Below are 9,988 nucleotides of genomic sequence, written 5' to 3' on the forward strand. Positions count from 1 at the left end.
GTGACAGCATTTGGTTTCATTTCTTGTTCCTTAAACTCTGCTTTTCTCCTTCGCTCAGTTGCTCCTCTTCTACACTCAGAACCACTCCGTCTTTTCTCTGATCCATTTTGTTGTCTCTCTGCTCCTCCAAACCTCCTCTGCTCTGAGCCACTCCTTTTCTGAAATCCCCCTGTCCTGTAGTCCAACACATCCCCCCGTGCTCCCAAACAGTCCCTCCCAGCCCTAACACTCGAGTCCCTGGCAGTGGAATGGGGCTTGGAGTTAGCACCTTGAACGGGATTGCGGATGTTGCCTGAAGCTTGCATTCTCTTCAGGTGGCTGTTGGCCCTCACAGGGCTGCTGAACCTCTGAGCTCGGGAAACTGCGCTCCTGTCTGAGGAGTGCACCCGGCTCTCGCTGTAGCTCCTTCTGGGGAGTGATACAGGCCCCCTGTGCTCCAGCATTGGACTCAGTCTAGATTGACGGCCGTGGCTGTGGGTGGAGCAGCAGCACAGCGTGCTACAGGTGGAGTGGCGCACGCGGTACGAATTGCAGGCACAGCCGTGAAGCAGGGTAGAGTGACTGGCCAGGGAGGAGAGGAAGGTGAGGGGGAAGGCGCGCTGACACTGGAGAATACACTTCGGGGAGCTGAGGCGTGATGAGGCGGCCGCAGGTGACCTGTGACAGCTGGATATAACATCTGACACAGCCGAATACCCACTCTCCTCCTGGACAGTCTGGATCTGACGCCATTCCAGCTGCAGTAGTCTCTCCAGGTACCTTTCCAAAGATCCAACTGGCCTGGGCCGAGGAGTCCCCAGGCCCTCCATGTTGTAGAAGACAGCCAATTGACTGAGGCTCCAGGAGTTAAAAGGTGGAGGAAGGAAGTCTGGGAAGTCAAAACCACCACGGCCCTGTCCTTTGGGCCTGTGGCTCCGAGTGGAGTATTCTTCAGCCTCAATGACCTCTGGCCTCAGCTGGAGCTTTGGGGGAACCTGACCAGAGGACGACAGAGGAATTCTCTCTGATTCAGACAAGTCACTGTCACTGCTACCTTCTCCATGGCCGCTCAGACGTCCTACCTCCAATTTTGGTGGGTGTCTCCCCAGCAGATTAGGGCCTGAATCGGACAGGCAGTGGCTGGGAAACCCTGGTGTTTGCCTAATACCTCTGAATCCTCTGTGCTTCTGTTTTCTGTGGCCAGAGTCCCGAGCAACTGGCTGCACCTTTTGCTCCATACTGTCCCCTGCAGGGGACAGCAGACGGGACTTTGATTCTGAGGTTCCCTGAGCACTAGAAAGAAAAGATTATATTATGTTAAAACTTAGGCAACAAAGAAGGACCTCACATTTACACAAACAGCAATCTCACCTGTGTTGACAGGTATTGCGTTTAGTCAGGGGGGTATTAGGCTTGTGCTTTCTTCTTTGCTGCAGCCTCTGTGATTACAGAGAGACACTTTTAAACCTGCATACATTTGAACTTATTACTAATAAATGTTCATTCTTTTAACATACTTAAAACTGAGGCTGGAACTAACGATTATTTTCATTGTTTATTCATCTTTTGGTCTAAGAATGATCTGAAAATAGGGGGAAATGCCCATCACAATTTCCTGGAGCTGAAGGCGACATCTTTAAATGTTGTGTTTCGTCTGACCAATGATTAAAAACTCGAAGTTATTCAATTTTCAGTTATGTAAAATTCAGAGAAGCAGCTAATCTTCATACTTGAAGCTGAAATCAGTGAATGTTTGGCATTTCTGCTTAAGAGATGAGCAATTATCCAAGTAGTTGCTGATTAATTTTCTAGTTTCTTAATTCATTTTATTTCAATTAATGACTAAATCGACTCATAGTTTTAGTTCTGCTTCACACTTACCTTCTCATTATTATTTTCTTGACTTGGGAACGTGAACTGTGGCTGCTGTGACTTCCATTGTGTCTGCCACCTTCCCATTTTGTTGCTTGAAAAAAAAAAAAAATGCATTAAAAAAAAATCAAACACAACCACTGACCCAAATAACAATCATAAGAAAATACGAACGAGATACATCAACAATAAGATATCCCGTGGTTTGCCGTGCCGCCGACGTTATCTTTTGAAATTACACATGTGAAGCACAAATACACAACGTCTAGGGATCGAAATGCAGTGATACGCTGACAAGGAGCGTCTCGGCTTCGCCACGGAGTCTTACAGGGATGGAAAAGAACGTCCCCGTCTCCACCGTCCATTATGAAACCATTAAGAATACTATCTAACACTACCCGGCGACATCAGGCCTGCTGTTGCTCCACGACGCCTTCTTCCTCCATTCCTTCTCCCTGAGGAAAGCCCTCTCCAGGCGCTGTTGTGACATTCGCTCCTGCGGAATTGTGCCCGTCCCCAGCCTGCAAGAGGCACCAGTGAAAGGAGCTAGTGTTGTTGTCCGGGCGAAACACGATGGGGCGGGGGGGGGGGGGCTGAATTCAACGGACCGCAGCGCCTGTTTTAGTCGAACGTTCGGGCGCGATGGACGATCCAGCCGCCGCCCAGCAGAGCGCGGTCCAGATCCACAGGATGCTCGACCCGCTCCACATCCAATAATCAGGGACGGAGATGATACACAGTAATCAAACACTAGCCTATCCTTTGATATGGATAGAGAAAGATGTGGGCATATAGACAGCTCATGTGTATGTGTGTATTATGTGCGCTGCCTATAGAACGGGTTAAATAGCAATAAAGTCAATACAAATTTCAAGAAAATACAAAAAAATCAAAACATTTATTCCTTTATTCTTAGGCCTGTTTTTCATAAATGTATTGTTGCCGTCTTTGGTGGTGATGAGAGGATTAACACAATAGTGTAGACATGCTCTGTTACAAGTCCTGGCAATTGAGATTTGATGTGAGTAGAAGTACAAAAGTATTAGAAGCAAAACATACTCAAAGTACTAATTATTCAGAATGACACATTTTTAAATTGCATATATCATATAATTGGATTATAACTATCAATATGCATCACTATTTAAGATAAACTTAATTTGTAAACGTGTAACTTTAATATTGCAGATAGTAAAGGTGGGGCTAATTATAATATACTTAATTATACTTATTATATATAATATAATTGTACTTAAGTACTGAGCTTGATTAAATGTACTTAATGACAATCCACCACTTCTTTCCATACTGCAATGTTGTGTGTGAAAGTATATTTTCTGCAACCCATTTAAATCTGCTACCCATCAGCTAATTTATTTCAGACACTTCAACCTGCAATTTTATAAACTTTTGTATACAAGACATGATTCAGGCAGGGAAATTTCACAGATTTTAATGTCTTGTTTTCAAACTAATTCAGTTGTACTCTTATTAAACCAGACGGACAGTCATCTAATCTTCATCCTCCCAAACATCTTACTCGTACAGGTCAATTATCAATAAGTATAAAAATACAAGAGACCTGAATCTTTATCTCTTAATGTCATTTACAGTAGTTAAAATGACATCCTTCTTAAAGTCCCGCTGAGCATTGATAAAAATAACCTAACCACTGTGTTATTTTTGGTTACTTTTTCATGTAGTAGCATATTTCTTTGACAATATTTTATATTACTTAGGCAGAAGTAAATGAAAAGCTCTTGTTCTTTTTCCTCTCCTTGCACATTATTTTCCATCTATGCCACTTATATATTGTTTGATTGATCTTGTGCAAATAAATACACCTCAAAACTCAAAATTGATAAACATACGCTACATAATAGATCACTGAGCCTAAAAACTGGTCTGGCTGCTCCTGTTATCACTACTAATAATAATCCAGTAATCGGATGGTAAATAGACAGAAAGTACATGTAGTTAAATACCTGTTACAAAGGCAGAGGGGCAAAAAAATATTGACCCTCACCAACTACCCTCTGTGTACTGTGCACTCCATGTACTAAAAGTATGCCTATGGTTCAGTGGTAAATGTCTGAGGTTGAGACCTCAAATTTTTAACAGGAAGCCTGTTTTATAAACGTTGGGGTGGACTTAAAAAGATGTGGACATGCGTCTCTTGTGAGTCCCCTACATAATGTAAATGCAATGCGAAATCACTGGAGTACCCCTTTAAAATCTAGGGCTACAGATAATGTTTGTTTGAACCTGGAGCTTCTGGGGGACCCAGGGGTCTAGGGCCCCTGGCGCAATTGCCCACTTTGCCTAGTTGCTAATCTAGTTTTGATAATCTACCTTTGAGTACAGCTAAATAAGCAAACAGCACTCACACAGGCAGGTTGCTGTTTCATCTGCTCTGTGCCCTCTGGCACTCTATGGCCTGTCCTTTCTGTCTGGTTCCAGACCAGATTTTATCACACGGATGGCACTTTGTCATTATTTCTAGTGTTGCCCAGTCACTTTTACATACTGTGGCTTGAAGTTTAATAACAGTTTCCTCAGTTTTTCTTCCAATAATTTTTTTTCCTTTTTTTTTTTTTAAAATCAAACAACTGTTATGCAGTGATATATGTTGTTGTCATTTTCTAATAAAACTTATTTTCCCTGTCATATCATTGCTCTTTTCAATAAGAAAATTTAAAAAATAGGCTACCAAAATATTTACACAAGACAAGCCCTTGAACATAAGCAATAACTTATAACCTCATTTAGAGCTCAATTCTATTAGACACGACAGAGCTGATAGCCAAACAGTGGAGGGTGTGTTACTTTTGTAACTGATGACTGCTTTGCAGAGATTGGCTGACGTGCTAAGGGAAGCTTATGGTTGGCACCCTTAGCTTTTTCCTGCTTTTAGCGATTTTCTCACTACATAGTTGTTGACACGCTTTTCGGGTTGGCCAGTTACTTTAGCTTAGCCATTAGCGATGTATAGCCACATGCCATCATTCAACCTCTGGCTGCCAAGGTGGTGTCCAGCAAAGGACGTGAGTTTATTAGCAGACCAAAAACCATGACAACCCAGAGTTGAGACCAGGAGGCAGAGTCGCAGTCTTACACGCTTCTCTTTGGAATTAAAACAATTTGCTACGTTATTTTCCCAAAATCAAAAAGCTGACAACTCATGAAATCGAGAAGCATTTTTACTTAACTTACTGTGATAATTGTGTTGATGCTCTGTGTGTATTTTTACAGTAAACAAAGTCAACAAAACTCTAACAACTCGTATGTATGTTGTATCATGAAAGAGGCAGAAATAAAAAATAAACTGCAGATGATTGAAGTATTTAAATCAAAACTATTATTAACACTAACAGGCACTAAAAGTTGTGTAACTTAACGAAATGAAGCAGGAGCGAGTCTTTCTCAAGTCTGCAGGCAGCAGGAATAGAAAGTAGTATGCACGCTGTTGTTTGTTTAAAGTAAGAATTGAGCACTAAGTCATCCTCCTGCTGTCAGACCCACACGGTGGCCAGCGGTGAGTGAGAGCTTCTTCTTCTTCCTGACCCGTCAACGGAGTGGAAGAAAACAGAGCAAGAAGAAGATGGCTGTGGAGGGCCAGATTTCTGGCAGCCGCTTTCTTCAGGTATCGGGGAGATGATACCATTGACGCTGAACAGACGGAGAGTGGAGGATCTAACTCATGTCCAAAGACTATGAAGTCATAGAAAAGTGCAAAGCAAAGAATCTTTCCATACAGGAGTTCATTAATAATGCATGTTAAATCACAATCAAACAATCTGGCCATTTTCTGTCCTCCAAACTATGCATCATCTGCAGAAAGTGGGACTGAGCCTGTAGAAACGCACAGGTGGGACAATCTGTGTTATGTCTGCGACAAACATTTTCCAGAAAGCCCCATTCAAAAAGACAAATGCAGGTTCAAACAGGACAGAAACCACACTGTTCACTGCCCTGTGGGTTGTGTGTCTATTACTGCCATGCAACTTCAAAGTTACAGGCTTAAACTGTGATGAGCCAGTAACGAGTTTAGAGCTGCCTGCAATGGACAGGCCACATTACCTACATTACACACACAGCATAGCTTTCCCCTTGTAATGCAACTATGGGTACTGCATTAACCATTGTGGTTGAAAGTGGTACTTTTTCGTCCTCACTGACTCAGTCGTTCTCTCCTTGCCTGGCTCTCCCTCTCTACATGCCTCCTCCTCCTCTCTCCTCATTTTTTTTTTTTTTAAATAATCAGCTACAGACAACTTCATCTTTGGAACACAGTAAAAGCTAAATGTGTTTTGTGTGTTTCATCATCGGTGCACTGATGAAGAAAGTGCAGGTAGGGAGAGACCGATTGAGCCAGTGAAGACAAAAAGTAGTCCTTTTAAAAACAATGGCTAACACAGTACCTGTGCTGGAGGTGCACCCAAAAAAAGCCTTATAATCATCATGCACTCGCACGAATGTGACCATGTGAAATTTTAACTTGCACACTCAGAAATGCACGAAGTGAGTGTCTGAGAATACACACAGTGGAGAAGCCATACACATGAATTGTGTGGGAGAGGAGTCAGGCAGAGGGGCAACATGATATGTCACATAAGAACATACACAGAGAGAAACCCCATCACTGTGGCATCTGCTCCAAACCCTTTGGAGAACCAAACATGCACAACATGATGAAGCACATGCAAGTCCACGCAAAGAAGACGTGAAAGCCCACTGTGTGGTTTCAGTCCCAGGCCAAAAACTGTGTTTTTTCCCCACTTTCAGTCATTTGCCTCTCAAAGTCTCTCATTAGATCCACATATGGATGTATTGCACATTTTCTTTTCAGAATAACCAGGACTATTTGAAAATGAGGATTAGTTGCAGTCAACACATCAGTCAGTCAAGATGTATGACGGGCTATATATATATACACACATGTAGACATTAGGTTCACCTGGAAAAAATGCTACAAAATGCATTTTACTGAGATTGTGACGGTGTCAAATATGATACATTACAGATCAGTAAGACAACTAACCCGTTGAATCTGAGTTTTTTAGTGAAACTCACAGCAACTTTAAGCTAATAACAGCTTCATAACTAATAAATAACAGGTGAAAATTGATAAAGGTAAACAACAAAGATTTAAAGTAACTTTTATTCAAATTTTACTCACATCAGACCATGTCTTTGAAATGCCTGAGCTTATAGGGATCCAGGGTCAACTCCTAGCATGTGAATACCTCACTAAAGCTTCACAACCTATGACAAAAAGGCAGCTATTTTGCGAACTCATTACAGCCTCATTTCCCATTATGGAGAATGGGACCAGGGCAAATTATATAATTTGCACATTATATCAACATATGTTGATTGACAGTGAGATAGACCAGTTGGTTTCTGTACAAGGCTCGCTTAAACATTGATATTGTCAAAGGAGCCATATTAGATTTCAGCAGTAGAAAATGTTATACTTATCTAAGACATTGATAATAAACACTGGTAATTTGTTTTAGAATTAAATATGAAGCTACAGAAACTGAAATATTGTCAGTGTTTTTATCTTTGCACTTGCAGTTCTCTTTTGACCACGATTTGCAGTCACTACCAAATGAACCAAAAGGTAGCTCAGTAAGAGCTGGGTATGGAACTGTTCTGTTCTGGGATGTTTGGCCACTCTGTCACCATCCTGTTACCCAACTCCTAGGGAGATTCTGGTTATTTCAGCATGCAACAGAATCTTCTATTGAAATTTTGTTTATTCTATAGCAACAGATACATGTAACATGAAACCGGTTATCAACTAACTCTTTTCAATCTTGGTTCTATTTTGTATGTGCTCTGCCCTCTAACGGGCTTCGCTATTTGTTAACCCCTTCAAGGCACACTCCGGTCCCCTATAAACCCCAGAGCGCACACGTTGCTTGTACCCCTTTTTCACTCTGACCAAGGATTTTCACCTTGCTTTGTTGCATACATGGAGGAAAAACACAAATTTTTCAGCGATGGGGCCAAAGAGGGGATTTACACCTTCATCAAAACGTAGCACTCAGGATGCAAGCAAGGAGACTGCGCAGTGTCTTCTCTGGTTCTCCCTGAGAGTGGGCGAAGCCCCCCCTCTGAGATCCGATGCTTTCGTCCAACCAGTGCGGCCCTCCGGCCTGCTTTATGCCCTTCCACTCCTTAGGTTGATGGTGCTGCTGCTCTACAGAATCTGAATGCAGTGGTTATTGGTCATTGTGGTGGTGCTGGAGTATCCGGGGCCAGATGGTTTCCAAACCTGGTTCGGATGTCATTGGTGGAGTAAAGTCTGATCTCGGACCTTCCTTTGGCACTGACTTGGGCAGGGCATCAAAATAATTAATTAAAATAATCAAATGAATCAGTCTAATATCGGAAGCGGTGACTTCCCGATTCAAAGGATCTCCAATTTCTACTTGGAAGCAACACAAAGCAATGACTGGGCATAAAATAATGAAAATGTATTAACTATAGTCTGCTAACACAGGATAACTGCAATGACTTATAATCAAGATGCAAAGTGGAGCAAAAGAACCTTGTTAACTAGTAGCTGATAAATGGGTATGTGATAAATTGGGAAGTGGTGGGAGGAGAATTTGTTTAAGCTATGGCTGATATGGCTATATCCCTATATGGATCCTAGGATGTCGATAAATGAAATTTTAAGGATTGGAAAATGTTACAAGTACTTTGACATAAACCCAGTCATTAGCAAAATAATAGATACCTCCAGACTGCAACTTTTGTTAGCAGTCTGGAGGCTTTTGGCTGTAACCAAAGGAGTTGATAGCTGCAGGCGGTAACCTCAATTTGAAAAACACATGGCAAATAGAGAACAAAAGACACGACGACAAAACTACAGAATATGCTGTAATTCCTATATGGAAAAAATGGCAAGGAGCAAAAAGTGGAAAAAGTGCAAATGGCAAAATGCAAGGCGCAAAGAAGTCCAGTTGTTGTTGTTCCTGAGAGCCGGGTGTGCGTCTATGGGCACCACTCATCTTCTCACTTTGTTTCAAGTGGAGAAGTGAGTAATTTTCTATGGAACTTTCGAATTGTTTATCTGGAGTTTACTTGCAAATATCAAACATCCCGCCTTCCTCCATTACCATTAAAACATTAAACATAAAATGATATATAAACCTAACAGCGTTATTATTGATAGAAAGGAACAATACAAATGTGGATATCACATCAGTACAGTATTTAAAACTTCAAGATACTGCATGTGGTTAACTGACTAAATAACATAACAAAATGGTTCCTAACACTAAAAATAAAAGAACGGAGGTTACAGAAGTCCTTTGATTAATAATAATAAAGACACCATTGTGAATGTTTAATGCCTGTTACCTTGTATGGAGGATGCCAGCAGTATGGTCACAACTTTACATTTCACATTTCAGCCATTTTATAAAATAAGAATCTGGGGATTGAAGTAAATTACATAAAAAGTTACCTTTGAGTAATATTACCTGGGTTATAGAATAGTTGGCCAATTATTTCCATATTATTTCAGGCATGTATTGAAAAGGAGAAATCTCCTGTTGCATTGAATGTGGCCTTTTATATATGAAAGGTATTTGTTAAGAAAGAAGGAGAGAGAAGAACACAGAAGAATGCAGGGATTTTGTGCCTGAGTCCAGTGGGTCAATAGTGGGAAGAAGGTCTCATACCTTGAAGATAATTATATATATATATATATATATATATATATATATATATTTTTTTTTAACTCATGTTATCTTCTTTTAGGGAAGGTCAAATATTAATCAAAGATGAGTTTTTTGTGGTGGGATGAACTCTTTCACTCTGTGGACATTTTGCTTATTTAATCCTATTTGCCTTGTGTCCTTTTGAACCATGAGCTGTTCATAGATCTCTCTGATGTGCTAACAGTTGATCTGTTGTTTGGATACTGCTCCTTTGTTTCCGTTTCCTGTCCCAAGGGTAGTTTGAGTGCAAGAGGGCAGAAAAGGGTAAGCCTTATTTGGTCCATAAACACTGAGTATGTTGACCTATCTAATGGTGTCTCTGGTTTATGTCTGCATACAGCGGCCTGGTATGAGAGCAGGGTCATCAACCCCTTCATTCGTGTCCACTGTTAGGCGTC

Source organism: Xiphias gladius, chromosome 21 (genome assembly GCF_016859285.1).
Source record: "Xiphias gladius isolate SHS-SW01 ecotype Sanya breed wild chromosome 21, ASM1685928v1, whole genome shotgun sequence".
NCBI classification, from domain to species: domain Eukaryota; kingdom Metazoa; phylum Chordata; class Actinopteri; order Istiophoriformes; family Xiphiidae; genus Xiphias; species Xiphias gladius.